This window comes from Pteropus medius, unplaced genomic scaffold, assembly GCF_902729225.1.
Source record: "Pteropus medius unplaced genomic scaffold, Ma_sr-lr_union100, whole genome shotgun sequence".
Lineage (NCBI taxonomy): Eukaryota > Metazoa > Chordata > Mammalia > Chiroptera > Pteropodidae > Pteropus > Pteropus medius.
This window is the reverse complement of record NW_024346667.1, coordinates 12743772-12760265: the sequence shown is the minus strand read 5'-3', so window position 1 is coordinate 12760265 and position 16494 is coordinate 12743772. Positions and strand designations below refer to the sequence as shown.

The following is a 16494-nucleotide window of genomic DNA, read 5'->3' as shown; positions in this document are numbered from 1 at the left end:
TTCTGGTCCTGCCTCCTGCCACCACGCAGCATAATAGATTCTATTTACTGGGTGGAGAGTATCACAGAATCGTGGGTCAGATGCGAGCGCTTGACCCCCTTGTGCCAGTGGTGACGAAAGTATCCAATGGGGAAAATGATTTCACAAAGTTCAAATTAGCAGCAGAGCCCAGACTGGAACCTGGATCTCCCGGTTCCTATCCAGGCTCTTTTCATGGTTCAAACGAGCCCGCTTCTTGGGTGAGATGACGCTTAGAAGAATCTAGAAAGCTCTCCCTTCACTGCAGTCGTTAGTTGCATCACTTCTAGTTTCCTTCGAACGCTGCGCATGCCCTGGGAGGCCTCTTTCCAGTTGTCGCCAGGATGTCCTGGGCCTGGGCCTGGAAATACTTTCTGCAGTGCCTTCTAGACAGCAATTCCTACAAGTGTCCACAAGATAAAGGGCAAACTCTGCAAGAGACGGCAAGATGCCACGGTGGAGAGGAGAGTGGTTTAAATAGCAATGGCTCGTATGTATGTGCAGCGTGCAGTGTTCTTTCCTTCTTAAACAAACCAGCAAGCCGGGCCTGTAATCAGGCCCCCACCCCTAACATTTGAGAGGTCCAAAGCAAACACATAAATGGAGGCCCACATGCCGTGTGTCTAAATATTTGAGAGTTATAAACCAAGCTAACAAACTGTTAGGCAATGTTTGTTCTTTCCTCTTGCCTTGACAAATATACCTTTATAACAGCCTCGAAGGCAAGTTCCAATTCTGCATCCCTGGACACTGAAATGCCGAAGGGCAAGGGAGTGAGGCCTCAGCCACCCACGGCCCTCCCTCTTTCTTTTCCCACTCGGGGGCCCTCGTGCTTAGGCAGGAGACACCCACGCCTGAAAGTCCAATCTTCACCCATACTCCGCAGACCAGGAAAGAGGCTTACATAGGCCCGAATGTGGCAAATGGGAGAAAAAGTGTGTATCCCATTTGCTTTAACACCTATGAGGCAAGTCAGTTTAAGATGATTTCAGGAGAGCAGTTAAGTATAAGGGATATTCTGTCCCCAGTTAGGGAGTTGCATATTTTGGGGCAGAAAATTCCTGAGTCTTGATACTTAGAGTATGGAGTAGAAGGGAAGAAGTGAACTTCGAGTGGGCAAGTCCCTGGCTCCATGGCTACCTCGCTTAAGAAAGCCCAGAGTAGGCTCTCTAAAGCATGGTCCAAGGCAGGCTCCCTTGCCCATGTATAAAGACAGCATTATTCAAACTATTTCCATTTTATAGAAGAAGTAGCTGCAGAAAACTTGAGTGATTTCGTATAGGCACACACCAGTAACCGTAAGAGCCAGGACTCGAACCTGGTCTGTCTGCCTCCAGATCCCCTGCCGTTCCCCTTCCTCATGCTCTTTTCCCATTGTGCACCATCACCTGGGAAATGCAGTGAGCCACTCCTTGTCATGGGTCTGGACATCCATCGATCCATCGCCTCTCACTGCTGGTAAAATGGAAACATGTTCTTTATTGGTCTCCTTGCCCCCTGTCGGCCCCTTATTCATCCAGCTTCTCTGAGATACAAAAGCCATGACATGTTCCTTTATTAACCGCTCATCTTCAGGGTCATGTCCTCAGATGTTACCTTGGCTCATCACACCCTCTTCTCAGCCATGCTGAATTCCTCTGTGACCCGCACAAGCTCTTGAAAATGTTATTTACTCCTCTGCCACACTCTAGCTCAGGCCTCCCCACCACCTCTCCTAGCCCACTCCCATTCATCGTCCTCATCTGGGCTCAGCTGGCATCTGTCACCTCCCCGACTCCAGTTCTAAGGTGGAAGCACTGTTAATTATCTTCTATACAATTAAACTGCATCATATCCCCATGCCTAGCACTGGGTGGCACAGAGCCAGCTGCCCATAACTACTCCTTGAATTAATGGGGTTCCTACAGGATGTGAAGCTGGCCCCCATCTCCCTTCTGTGCTTCAGCCTAAATCAACCCCTCCCGAGAGACAAGGGCAGGGAAGAGCCACTTCTGTTGCCAGCATCAACACTAAATAACAAACACTCTCTGGATCCTCTCAAAATTCTAGGCCTCTGGATGGAAAAGTCCCTTTCAAAGGCAGATGGTAGAAGTTAGTGGACTCTGGCCCAGGACTGTGAGTTCTAATTGCTCCCTGGAGCAGGGGAAGTGTCACCACCCTCAATGTCTTTCGTACAAGAGTCGAAGAGAAATTTCTTTCCTTCCTTCTTTCTCTCATTCAACGAATAGAGAACAAATTTTAATCACCGTGAAGAATACACAGGAGCCTTAGACAATGGAGTTTGCCCTTGAGTGGCTTAAAAACTCCGGCGGGAACAGGTAAGACTAACATAGAATGCATTTTGCCATGGGAGTGCCAAGAAGGCAGAGACCCAATCCAGCTGCGTATTCTCTGTGTTCCCTTGGGAGAAAGATGAGTCCTTACAATGGTCTGCTAGGCCCAAAGGATCTGGCCCAGCAGCCCTGTCCTGTCACTTGCCTGGCATCATCTCCCACAGCTATCATCAGCACCCCTGCTCATGGTACTCCAGAGTGAGGCCCCCTTATTCTCCCTTGGTTGCACCAGGCATGCTTTGCACTGGTTCTTCCCTGTCTGGATCAACTCCTTCATCTCCTTCGAACTGTTGTTCAAAAGTCACCTTATTAATCAGGTCATCCCTGCCCACCCGTGCATGGTTCAAGCACATTGTGGTCACTGAGACTGCCTCTGCCCGTTGCTTGGAGGGACTGCAGCGTCAGTGAAGTACACTATAAAATGACCTAGATAAGAGTCATACAGTCTTGGGAGCCCTGTCATTACCAGCTGTGTGACTTTGAGTAAGCCCTCGAAGCTCTCCAAGCTTGGTGTCCTCATAGGTAAGATAAGGAAAATATTTCTTAACTCCCCTAGGATTTCTGCAGGATCAAAAGAGACAATGTCTCATTCATCTTGGGACTGCTGAGAAAGGAAAATGCCCTGTAACCTATAAAGTGCTGCGCTAATGTCAACAAGAGTGCTGTTGGGTAACCAGCACTCATCAAGGTGGCCCACACACCTGGACCGGCCATCTCGCACATCATCACATCTCGCCTCCTGAATGTCAAATTAGATTGATCGTACTGATCCAAAGGGGACCTCTAGAATCAGTGTGCCATTGCCAAGTTCAGACTCATTCTTGCAGGTTCAGCCCAATGTTCAGTGGTCTACGGGCCAACTGGAGGGGAAGCATCCTCAGGTGGTCTGCTACTCCAGGCCACGAGGTTCCCCCACCCATCACTGGGCTGCTGCCCAGCCTCACAGTGCTTCATATAAAGGCAGCTCCATACAAACTAAGAGGCTTCAGGTACTCCAAACACAAGGCCATCTTTTCTTTGAAGTAGTGTTTCTTGAGGTTGCTAATTACAAAAACTGTTCATTGTAGAAAACATGGAAAATCAATGCAAGTCTATAGAAGAAATTTAAAATCCTCTGTTATCTTGCTACCCAGAGATAGCCACATCTAATATTTACATATATCTTTCCAACCTTTTTCTCTAGACATATTAAAGAATTAAATGTCAGAATTAAAGTTTTCATAATGTCTTACTTACTTAGACATTTGGTGTTCCAGTCTTATTTACTTAGCATGAAATCATTAACATTATCCTATGTCATCAAATATTTTTTGAAAATATTATTCGTGTGGCCACATACTAGCCTATGCTAGAGCTCTGCCTAGAACTCATTCAACCACTGCATGTGATTAGGCATTAGAACTGAGACTGTTCCAAGGGAGACCTGGCTCTTCTCCTCTTCCCTCCTTCGTCGACTCTCCTGGTCCTCATCGCTGACCCCGCTCCTGCCCAAGCATATGCCAATCACAATGGGAGGCACCATGGTAAGACCCGCCCCTGCCCTGGACAGGCTGCCTGTCTATATAAAAAATGAAGACAATGCCCCCATGAGAAAGCAGAACGGAACCCTTATGCCACATGAGGGACTAAGAGGCTGAAGGTGGGAGAAAGCATTTCCAGAGCGGATGGGACAGCTCTACCAAGAAGCACTGGAGCACTTACCACACGCTGGGCCCAGAACACACAGGGGAACAGTAAGGCAAGCACTTAGGGGTCAGTACAGGAATGTGTGGCCAGGAACAGCCAGCACAGGAGGATGCCGAGTCCCCAATTCCAGACCTAACTTTCTCTTGGTTCCTGCAAACATGAAGCCTGTAGCCGAGTAGAGAGACAGATACTAATCAAATAACCTCACAAATAAAGATAAAATTATAGCTGGTCCACGAAGGGGCGGTTACTGGGGCTGTAAGGACATGTAACCTAGGGTTCCCTCAGAAAGCAGAAGTATGGCCGGCCCCATGTGAGAGGGTCAGGTATGTAGAAGGATCTGGAAAAGCATCTGTCTGGAGAGCAGAGCATCAGTACAAGGTGAGGCCCAAGAGATAGGCAGAGCCAGACCACACAGGCCCAGTCAGCCATGCCGGGTTTTAGTCCTGGGAGGAATGGGAGTTGCTGAAGGGCTTTGGGCAGGGAGAAGCCGGGGCCGGATTTCCATCTTGAAGAGTTTGCTCTGGCCGTGGAGGAATAACTGGCTCAGGAGGAGAGAGGTGAGGGGCCAAGAGTCAGTAATAGGCTGTGGCTGGAGGTGGGGCGAGCTCATGGTGACATGGGCCAGGGCAGAGGCAGAGGGGAATGGAAGAAGTGGAAGGATCGGATCAGTATTTAAGAGTTGGACTCAAGAGATTGTGTCGAGGCCAAGATTCTCCAAAAGACCCCTGTTCAAGTACACTTGCCAGTTCAGAAGCAGTGACCTGTCAGCAGAATATCTCCTTAGACAAAGACCCTTCGCGAGGGTGCTGATAAATGGGGAAAGGCAGGAAGTGGGACAGGGCTCCAGTGGGGAGACCCAGTGAAGGGCATGGGCACCGGGGGGCTGTGCTAGGGTCTCGGGCATCTGGAGGGCTGACTCCCTACAGAAAACAAGGCCAACAACTTCCTCATGGAACCTGGGGCAAGTCACTTTGCAGCCCCATGCCTCGGTCCTGTACCCCCAGTGCTACTGTGAGGATGGCAGTTAGATAACCGAAGGACCTGCCAACCTCAAGTAGCTAGGAGAGGAACTTGCCCTGTTTCAGGCTGCCCAGAGAATGTGGCCAACTTCCAGTAATCAGCCTGGGTCCCAGGAGGACTGAGGGCCCTGTTTGCAGTCAGCATTGATCCCAAAGGCCAGGATGGGGCAGCCCTGGCTGTTGCCTGTATGTGTCTTCAGTGCCTGGAGCAGCAACTAGATTTAGAATATATCCCGCCAGTGGTTGACACGGCGCATACATAGTATTATGGCCACGAGGCACCCTGTGGTCAGTGGGGGAAACACATGCTTTGGGGCAGGTCCTGTGGACTACTCCCAGATGGTCTGGGAGACAGACCTGGAAGAATGTTTCTCCTTAGCGTCTCTGAGCCCCAGTTTCCTCATCTGTAAGCTGGAGATGCCGACGTCTGCTCGCCAAGTGGCGTTCACGGTATGGCACATGTTAGGCACTCGGTAATGGGAGTTGCTACTGGTAGTTTGAACTCAAGCCGCTCGTGGGTGGAGTGTGGGCTCTGGGCTTGGCGACGCCGGCAGGGGCTTCTCCTGCCTCCTCCACGCAGGCAAACTGCTGACAGTGGCAAAGCCACGTCGCCGTGCTTATGGGAAGACTGCTTTGGTTTCGGGTTTAATTTTTAAAAATGGATATTTGGGTTTGGTTTCGTCTGGGATTTGGCAAACACGTGTGGTTTCCTCCTCCTTGTGGCGGGGCAGCCGCTCTGGTCCAGGTCTGGGCAGGGGACGTACAACTAGCAGGGCGTTAGGACCCAGTGTGCGACTCTGGGACCCAGCGCGTCCCGGTCCCGGAGCCTCAGGCGGAGAGGCATGAATGAGAGGCTGGAGGGGATCGCTGCTGAAAGGGCTTGTGGCGGAATAGCTCGGCCGTCGCCAGGCAACGGTCCTGACGCAACGCAAAAAAAAAAAAAAAAAAAAAAAAAAGTCCCTTAAAAAAAGAATAGTGCTGAGAATTCACAGGAGCACGGGAGAAAGGGAGTCAAGAGCCCGCTCAGTCCCTGAGGCCGGGGCCAGAGGCTGCGGAGCGGAGAGCTCGCGTCGGGAGGAGGAGGCGGGGACCTTGGTGACACCCCTGGAAGGGGCTTCCAAGCGCCCCGGAAGGTGGGTTCGCGGCAGGGGCGGGGACGTTCCCAGGGCTGAGGGTCTGGCCAGAGTGATGTGGCTGTGGTGGCGGAGCTGGCAGGGGAGGAGGCTCGGCGAGCCGCAGGTACCCAGGGCAGGCAGTGGCGGGGAGCAACCTGCCCAGGTAGGTCTGAAGGAGCATCCATCCCCGAGCTCTGGAGGGGACACCCCACCTCATCTGCTCTTGGGGAATAGGACAGCATGGCTGGACTCCATCTCCCATCTCCCTGCTGGCCTCTTCTGGGTGCAGATTTAGAGTATCAGGTCTGAGAGGGAGGAGCCCCAGTCAGTCTCTCCAGATCTACTCCCAGACCGCTGGTCATCTCCAAGCCCCCCCTGTCTCCTCTGTGTACTTCACACGCAGTGACATTAAGTTCCTGCGCCCAAAATGCCATTTCTAACTCAGGAGAAGTGACCAAGGGTGCTTGGGCCCAAGAGTGCTCCCAAACGCTGAGGCCACTGTGATCAGGGGAGGCTGCACAGCCCAAAGGACTCTCAGGGGTGAGCAGTCAGCCGTGAGGCTGGGCACCCCAGGTTGCTAGGAGAAGGCAGGAAGGTCTGTGGTGCCCTGCAAGAGGGCAGGTGTCACCAAGTGTCTCCTTCCACCGAGTCAGGCTGCTTAAAAATAAAAACGATTGCCTGTATCTGGTTTCCATTCCCCTTAGTGTGTGGTTCTTCCTGAGAAGATCTTAGAAGGAAGATTGGTTGCCGCCAACTCCCAGCCGTTCCTGGTGAGTCCTAGGTGGGATGAGCTCAGGTTCCCATCGGCAGGCTCTAAAGCAGCTTCCCCTCGGATACAGACAGCCCTGCCACCCACCAGGCACGGATCAAGACTAGAGAGTGCTGGGCAGAATCCTGGCAGAGCAGAGGTGGCCATGGCACCTCTAGCCTGACTGTCCACAGGATGAGAGCTGCTGCCAGCATGTTTTTAAGGGGCTTGGCAAAGCAGCTATGCGAGCTGTACTTAGAGCAGATAAAGATGACAGCACTTCTTTCTTGAGTGTGTTTACTGATCAGACAGTGCTTGAGAAGCCTTCATTGGTTACTTTATCCTCACAATTGCCCTTCGAAGGAACTTTATGTCCTCATTTTGTCAACAGGGCTCCGAGAGATTTAGAAACTTGGTACAGCTCACGTGGTTGGTGAAAGAGCAGAGAGATTCAGCCCAGGTGCCTGACCCCTAAAACAGTGCTCTCAAAGAAAGGCTACTTTAGAAGGTCTGAGGAGAGAGGCCCAGAAGGGGAAGAAACCAGTCTTACCTAGACGAAATGAGAGCTGTGTGATATGGCTTGTCGTGTGACCTGGGACCTGGGACCCCGTGGAGCCAGGAAAGTTGTTTATTATATCGGGAGCCTGAAAGGCTCTGTGATCAGGCCTGGATCGCTACAACTCCATTGGCCTGAAGTGGAGAGAAGGGTCTTCCCTCAAACCCCCTTTTCCTCCTTGCTCACCTAAAGACTCCCAATTTCCCATGAACTTGTCTCATCTTGTCTTGTCCTCCCAATTACATGCATGAATTTTCACTAAATTATCAGTCCAGCTTCCATATGCACCAGCTTGGCCTCCCTCCAAGAGGGACTTTGGCTGGGAAGTAAATTAAGACAGTGCCTAAGTATTTGCTGAGAGAGCCACAGAGCCCCAGGCCGGTGAGGAAGAAACTGCTTGTTACGCTACTCACACACTGGGGCAGTTTTCTCTAGGTAAATTTTGTTAGAGAAACACTCCCTTAGCCTACAAGAGCCTGTGGAATTCCCAGAACCCTCTGGGGCTGTGCTCTTCTTGCAATGGCTCTTTGCTTGATTGGGATGTTGAGCCACTTGCAGAGGCAGAAGATGAATGATAATCTGTGCAGTTTTCTCCCTGGTTCACAGACTCAGAGGTGAGGCAGTTCTCACTCGAGAATTGGAAATCCTTTGGGATTAACCGGGATGGCTCTTACTATGCAAATGTTCCCTGGGATTTGAATTGGGAAGAGGAGAAAGGAAGGAAAGTAAATTCTAAAGCAGACCTTGAAAGGGTGAGGATGGGCTAAATGAGGGCCGTGGGCACACGGGAGCAGGAAAGATCAGACTGTGGTGGGAAAGGGGTTTAGAAGGAGGGTGACAGGTAGACCTGGCCAGCTTCTTAGTCAGCCTGCCGTTTGAGCTGCCGCAGAGCGTCAAGTTGCCAACATGAGTTTGGAAGGCTGCAAATATCAGTTTTTCCATGATCAGGACAGCCGCCCTGGTGTGTGAAAGCCCAGTGCTTGCCCCTTCTCCGACCACCGCCCTCCTTCTCTCTGCAGAGGTGTGGAAAAGGGAGGGGGAGAAAAAGGAGAAAGAAGGTGGACGAGAGGAAAAGTTAGAGGCTTGTGCTGAGCCATGCTCATCTTCTTTCCTCCTGAATGCTACCTGACCCCACCCCTACCCGGCAACAATGTTCACCCCCGAAAAACTGCTTAGAGAAGGGAGTGCAGCGAGCAGCAGCCCATCTCCCTGTGGGCGATGTCCATCAAGGAAGGGCTCTCTCATCTCTAGAGGCGGAAGGGTGGTAAGCTCTCCAGTGTCAGGGGCCTCTTTACATCAGGTTCCCTGCCCAATAGCCCCAGGAAGGGGCGAAGGCTCAGCTTCTTCCAGGGTACAAACCCAGTACTCATTTCTCCAACGCAATTTCCTCAGTATGGCCAGAAATTCTCTTCTGGTATCCTGATCCAAATGTGGGAGCTGATAATGGGTCCCCAAAGACTTCCTCGTGGGGCTTGTCCCGTGGGACCTGGAAGGGCAAGCCCAGCTTAGAGCTGGTTTTCCAGGTACGTAATAGACCCACACTGTGACTTCCGCCGTAGCCAGGTTCAGGGCTCACTGAAGGCTGAGCCACGTTTCCTCATTCCAGAAAACCAGCAGAGCCTATGAATGTGACCCGGGCAGTTCAGTCCCGGAAGGCCAGCTGGGGAACTCAGTTGGGGAACTCTCAGGGGGATGAGTACCTAAGAAGGTTTTGTGTCGAGACTTGTGGACTTATCCACCATCGAGTTCAAAGTGACACTACCTCCCTCTTCTGTGAGCATTTACACGTGCTAGGCTCTGGAGATACCACGATACTGTGAACCGACCTAAGTCCATTTGGTTGTAACTCTCAGGTTTTGCTGTATTGGTGTCTGGTTTGTTTGCCAGCAGCCACTGAGAACTTTGAGGAAGTGAAGGCAAACCTCAGTATCAAACTTAAGCCTCAGACCAAATTCTGCTGCATATGTAGATATTTTTTGAGGAACTATCACAAACAGGTCCAGCAGAGTTCACACAGCCTGTTCTTTGGGCAAGTCAATGTCACCTGCGTATCTAGGTGCCCTGACCGCACCTCCCCAGAGGTCTCACTGCATTCTTTCAGCTACTCTTACAAGAGTCAAGAGTGCCTCAAAATTTGTTTGGCCAACCCTCATATCTTGAATACCTCTTCTTTCACCAAGGAGAACGCATTTCTAACATTTACTCTGCTAATTATCAAATACCGGTGTTGAGCAGACAGAAAGACAGCCAAAGTGCTTACCGTAGGCCCCTCTGGAGTGGGGACTCTGCATAAGACTGCAGCAAGGTTTGGGGAGTCCTGATTTGAACGCATCCTTCCTGAATGCAGCTGGTTGCAACTAGCCGCATGATATCACATAGGACATCTTACCATGTCTATGAAGAATTTCAAGATCTATAGCAGACATGGAAGCGTAAGACAATGGCCCCACCCTCAAGGCGTGTGGAGTCTAGTCAGGGTTGTGGACAAGAAAAGACAATTTGTGCAGCCCAGAGTAGAGGGGTGACACTAAAGTGATGATTTGCACATTCTGGAGCATACAGATATGTTCGAACTAACTTTCATGGATCAGCAGCCATTCCCTCTTTTGCTAGTCCCAGGAAAGGTCCAGCCAAGCACTGTCATGAGCTAGATGTGACCGTTTTATCAAAGGCAGAATGAAGAATTTGCATACTGTACCTCACTGGATCCTTCCGAGGCTTTGCAGTTGGTACATCATGATCGCCATTTTATAGATAAGGAAACTGAGGCCCTCATCCTCCAACACCCAGCCCTGCCTCAGCTCTAACCCGCCCCATCTCTCTCTCCTGCTCCGGATTCCTTCTCTTTATGAGGTGTGAATTCAGGTAGCTCAGAAGCCCAGTTAAGCTCAGCTCAAACTGACACAAGGGTGGAACGAGATCACACCACACCGTCCCCTTTTCTGTTCCGCCTGAGCCTAATGTCCCTTCCCAGCCCCAGGGTGTGTGTGTGTGGGGGGGGGCAGTACTGCAGGCAGCGGTGAACATTACCAGCCAGGCTGAGGCCTCACTGAAACTGTCTTCCCCCACCACCACTGTCCTTAGGAGAGGCTCTGCCCACGTCCACATAGGGAAACTCTAAGGGCTCCTTCAGCCCCCTGAGAGGTCAGCACACCTAGACAGAGTATTAAAGTGAAGTGACTTGCATAATCATGGAGCACACTGTGAAACTTCTTAGGAAGTCCTTGCAAGACCATTAGGTTTTAGAACTTGCAATGCAGAGTAAAATAGAAAGCCAGTCGCCAGAACAAATCCCACTTGATCTGGAGTTTGTTGATTCTGCTCATTTGATGTTGGAGCCAATTATCCTATGGCTTTGGATAGTACCAAATCTGTCTTTTTTGGAATCGAGACAAATGCCAGTTAGGCAGCACTTAGATGGGCCACACCCCATCGGAGAGGATGTACACCCCCAGTGTCCTTAACTATGAAATGGTACCCTGAGTTTCAGTGACACGTTCGTTCCCTGTTCTTATAGCCAAAATACCCGCTCCAACTGCATTCTACTTTGATCTCTGCAAATTGCTTTAAAGGCCACTTTGTGTCTACTTTCTGCCCCCTGATCTCTGCTGCCATGGCCTTTGGCCAGAAAACTCTTGTGGTCACATGCAGCTGGGGTCACATGGGCTGGAGTGGCCACAGGCTGCCTTAGCCCCTCCTGGGCATCACTGCCTTGTCAGACGTGTTCACGGATGAAAACCTCTGCTTTAGACTCTGCCTTTCCCATGGCTAATTCCCCACCAGACTCTCGGATTCCCAGGCACGTTTCTCCCTGCCTGTCAGGGCAGAGTGGCCCTTTCCCAGGGCCTGGAAGCCTTGGAAGGGACACTGGGGTGGCCCAACAGCTCCCTCCCTAAAGCGGCCCCGCACTTTCTCCTTTCAGCGAGGCAATAAATTAAATCTATGGCTCCCAGGAGCCAGGGCCTCCCCCCACCAACAGGGAAGCACAACTCTTTCTTGGTGATTTTCTCAGCAACTTCTTTCACTGGGCAAAATGATAGAAAAGGTCTCCACATTCCCAGCCTGTGTGTCTGCTCTAAGCAGCCAGGAGCAGAGCCCATCAATTATTCAGCACGGACTGAACACTCTGAATGTGCAAAGGTCTTAATAAGTATTTTTATAGATTCTTGCCTCACGATATCCCAGCGAAACAAAACAAGATTTCCCCGTGTTCTAGACAACAGAAGCTCAATGTGGAATCAAGGCCAATCTAAGCCCAGCCAGCCCCACTAATAGTGCTGTGTGACCCAGGCAAGTCTGGAGACTTCTCTGGTTTGCAGGTGTTCTTGGGAAGGCCTCTCCAGCCCAGGCCATAGTGAACGGGAAAAAATTTGTAACCTGCAGTGTGATTTCAAAATGTTTGTGATTGCCCTTATCATTGCAGGTGCAAAAATAGATGCTTCGAATGAGATGCCAAGGTGCAACCATTAGCACAGGACGTCGCGAACTGAGTTGCACTGGGAGACATACCTGGGAGGACACGGGTAAGTGGATTCCTCTGCCCCTTGACACGGTGAGAACTTGCTGCTGTGGTCTAGACTGTGTGTATTGAGGTGGAAGGAAGCTTTCTGCCTCCTTCTGGGTCCCGGAATGGGCCTCACACCCATCTGCCCATCCTTTCACACTGGCAATGTCAGGCCGAGGCATCGAGCTGCCCCTGGGATTGGCCCAGCAACCACCATGCCCCCTCCCTCAACAGAAACACTGTGAACAAATGAAATGAGTTCTGTTCCATGTCAACCACTCTGCTTGGTCATGTGCACACCCACTGGACCAGTCACTCCTGCTAGGGTAAGGGCTAAAATGAATGTCTAAGTCTGGGTCACATGAGCATTCCCGGGGGTAGGGGCGATGAGCAGGGAGCCGTGACTCACAGTTCCTTCAAACCACCTGGAATGATACAGGGGTGGGCCCTACAGAAGGGATGCTGAACAAAGATGTATTCGTCCACTTAACAGGTACATCACAAATGCAACTAAGTAATATGATCCAAGAAGACGAATGGTCAGTACCTAAGACTGGGGCAGAAGAGTGCTCAAAAAATTTGTTACGGGTCAGGGGGGAGGTGATCAGTTCCATTCAGAAAGGGTAAAGACTGTAGGATGAGGTGGTGAACTAAGCTCGAAGACTTAGTCAAATTCAAACATGAAGTTCCAGGGAAAGGATAAAACAGACGTGAGACCAGCCTCCCAAACCACCCAGCTCCCAATTCGGACTCACTAGAAGCTGCAGGAAGTCTTCTATGGGTAGGAAACCACCTGGAGGTGTGAACCACTCCAATTAGAATGTGTTCAGTGATTCACAGCATCGCTGCCCTCAGCATTTATTGAATATCTGCTGTTTGCAGAATCCCATGCTCAGGACACAGAAGAGAAAGAAATATCCTTCCCATTGAGGAACTAGACATCTGGTCAGGGAGACAGGCTGCTTGCATGGTTCAAGGTTATACAGGCCAGTGTGCAGTGAGCGTGACAGAAGCCAATGCCAGGAAAATTTAGACAAAGAATAGCCTGGGCGGTGGGGGTCCTCAAGGGCTTAGGAGAGGTGGTAAGCCCACAGCTGAGCCCTAAAGCAGAGCTTCCAACTCGGTGGGGGCAGGGAGTTCGCACATGAGCCAATGATAAATGAAGGGATCAAGTCAGCTAGCTGCCCAGAAAGTCGTCCTTCATTCATTCATCTATTCAATCCCTCATTCATTCCATCAACAGGTTTATTGAGCACCTACTGTATGCCAGGCACTATTCTGAGTACTAGGATCACAATAGTGAACAAGAGAAAGTCATTGCCTTCATGGAGCTTATATTCTGGTGGGTGAGACACGATAATCAAGTAAATGAGTCAATATATGATATCATAGTCAAATGAGTGATAAGAGCTATGAAGAAAAATGAACAAGGAACACCACGATAGGATGGTCAGATCTGACTTCTGTGTGAAGGTGATGTCTGAGCAGATGTGAGTGAAGTGGGTGAGTGAAATCAGGGAGGGGTCAAGTGATGGTGCCGAGGCTGGAGGGCAGGGAACACAACCTTGGACTCAGAAGAAATGGCTGGATTCTCACAATGGTTTGCTGATGGGAGGACGAAAGGAATAATCCAGGCATCGAACAGATGGCATCCAGGAAGTGGAAAGTGGAGGGCTCTCCTGGGTGGACAGCATGCAGCCCCTATAAACGGGCTCTCCCCTGAGGTGTACATCACCAGTGCATTTGAGAAAGACCCCACTGTCATGGGCAACCTTGATACCACCCCACTTTCCTTAACTAGCATCCCCACCAGAGCACACGCAACAATATAACCCACCCCTACTCCCCTACCTACACACATGCACACACAACATCCCAACACATTTCTCTCCCACCACACACACATAATTGGTGCCGAAGGCTCGGTCTCTGCACGTTGTCATACCCCCATCTCAGGTGCTCCCACTGCCAGCTCTGACCAACACCTCGAATAAAGATGAGCTTGGAAAGATAATCTGTGTAGAGCCAGACCAGCGGGTGTCCCCTCCTCTTTGGTCACCATGGCAACCTCTGATGAGGAGAGAAAACATGCTTTCTGGCAGCTCCTGGAAGCTCCCCGGTTCCTACGGACAGCTCTGTGGGACGCAGGGCTGTGGCCCCCAGCCTCTCAGCCCCAGTCATTAGCACTCCTGAAAGTCTGCAGAACACAGACGGGGATTTTACAGCCTCCGTTAGCCGCTGCCAGTGCTGAGTCCTGGCCCTGGGCTCCCGTTTAAGATGAGCATCAGTGTTTGTAATTAAACCCACACCAAGAAGCCTGCCTTGTCACAGCTCCATGTCCACGTACCAGACCTACCGACCTCACATCCGCAAGAAGAAAAGGGGGATTCACTGCTCTAGAAAGGGAAAGAAAAGGATTCAGGTGTGAGCGCAGACCGAGCCACCCCGATTTTTTTTCAGTTTATAAAACTTGGGGGATTATAGTCCACCAAGCCCTTCCTCTCATTCTCTCATCTCATCCACGCTGTAGCTCTGCAGGGTGGATGCCGCAACGCCCCATTGTCAAAAGCGGGGCCGAAATCCAGGCAGGTGAGGTGAGGTGACTCCCCACTCCCAGTCTCACAGCTCCCGCTGGCGGTGGCTCTGGTCTCAGAGTACCGGCCCTGGAGCTGAGGCTGCCCTCATTCTCGCCCCGTCAGCCCGTGGTCTCCTCTCAGGGCACAGCCCCTGGGCCCTGTGGCTCTGCTGAGGGGTGGGAGGTGGGCCTGGCCTGGCTAAGACTGGAAGTCAGAGTGGGTGCTTAGGCTATTTTTTTTTTTTTGCAACCACCCCTCTCCGCCCCCCATAAGCATTGGCTGAAGCAGGGAAGATGCTGCCTGTCTTCAGCTCCTGAGCTCAGGGAATGACTCTCTCTCATGAAGGTTTGGGGCTTGGTGACACATGTTGCATGCTCAAACAGAGGTACTGGCTTTCAGGAATGACTCCTCTGACCTGTTTCAGGAGCATGGTGACCCACAGAGAGTGAACGAGCAGAGGTGACAGAAGGCTCAGCAGCAGCAAGAGTCCAAGGCCCTGTTCCCCGGGAGTGAACCCTGTTGCTGAGGTCTCTCCCCTGCGGGGCCATTTCTGCAATAGAGTTGGCTACACTGCGGTTAAGGTTCTGCAGAATCTGAATTTCCTCAACAAGCCGGGTCTTGCGGGGAAAGGGCTATCTTAAGGGCCCCTTCCTGCTTCATGTCCCTGCCACTGTCTGTTATCTATGGCTCTGCTGCTGGAGGCCAGGGCCAGCCCAGACGGAGGGCAGGGCCTCCCTTGCGTGTGCAAAGCAATCGACGGCTCCTCTGTTGAGCGTGCTAAGTGTGTTCCCAAGCTTAAAACCAGAATGTGTCAGTTTATGCACAGGGACCCATGGGTAGCACTTCTACTAGAAGGAACAGCGTAAGCGTAAATTTACACATGTGGGAATTGTCATGACTTCCTCATCAAGCGTTGCCTGTAGTGGATTGTAAATTAGGGAACATACCAGCTTTGAACACAGATAGACTCTTAGTAAAAGCTTCCTTAGTAGGACGATGGTTATCCACCCTGTGGTTCTCACCAGAGGTGGCACCAGCCACCTCTATGGGACACATGGAAATGTTGGGAGTGGAGTCACACTATTTTATGACACTACTTAGCTGTCAGTTATATATTTTTGCTCCCCAAGCGAATTATACATTCCCCCTCATTTCAACCAGGGCTCTTGGTTGTCAGCAACAGAAAATAACATTATTGTAAGGCATGTTCAGAACTGGCCGAAGGCAAAGGCCCAGGGGAGAAAGCAGGCAGAACCAGGCAGCTAGGAAAACACAGAGGCAGGAGGCCCTGTACGTTAAATGATCTGTCTGAGACCATCTCACTGGGGTGCTGGGTTTTTACCCACACAATACCCCCAGAACAGTTCTGACACCAGATGTGTGAGTTTTTCACACCAAACAATTCTCCAGTTCTCTGCAGACACCAACTGGGTATCCTACAATTTAACTCAGTTCGACACTATCTGCTTAAAGCTAGCATCAGATTCCGCCAGTTAAGGGCTCGGTCTCACAAGACTGTCCTCCACTCCACACACCAGTATTTCTGAATGACTGGTTATAAATCAAGAATTGCCTACATCCCCCTCTTCGGAGTCAGTAGTTTGCAATAGCTCACAAAACTCAGGAAAACATTTCCTTATACTTACTGGCCAGATGAAGAGGTACATGGGATGAGGCATGGGGAAGGGGTACACTGTCCCCTCCAGGCGTGCTGCCCTCCTGGCACCTCTGTGTGTTCACCAACCTGGAAGCTCTCCGAACCCTTTCAGTTAGGCTTTTTTGGAGGCCTCATTTCATAGGCATAATTGGTTAAATCACTGGCCATTGGTGATTAACTCAGTCTCCAGCCCCTGTCCTCTCCCCAGAGACAGAGAAGGGCTGAAAGTTCCAACTCTCCAATCACATGGTTAGTTGCCCTGGCCACCAGCCCCCATCC

The 16494-nt window shown here is 51.0% G+C and overlaps 1 protein-coding gene across 2 annotated transcripts in view; it reads left to right on the top strand.

Moving 5' to 3' along the window:
• The first annotated feature begins 5364 nt into the window (after positions 1-5364).
• Positions 5365-16494, top strand: part of FAM167A (family with sequence similarity 167 member A) — a 37605-nt gene continuing 26475 nt past the window's right edge. Inside the window, exons 1-2 of one of the 2 annotated variants that reach the window (XM_039876073.1) lie at positions 5365-5509; positions 11902-12001. The gene's annotated coding sequence lies outside the window, so the exon portion shown is untranslated. Of the gene's footprint in view, positions 5510-5848; positions 6193-11901; positions 12002-16494 lie in introns of those variants that run through there. The other variant, XM_039876072.1, reaches the window with a different exon arrangement.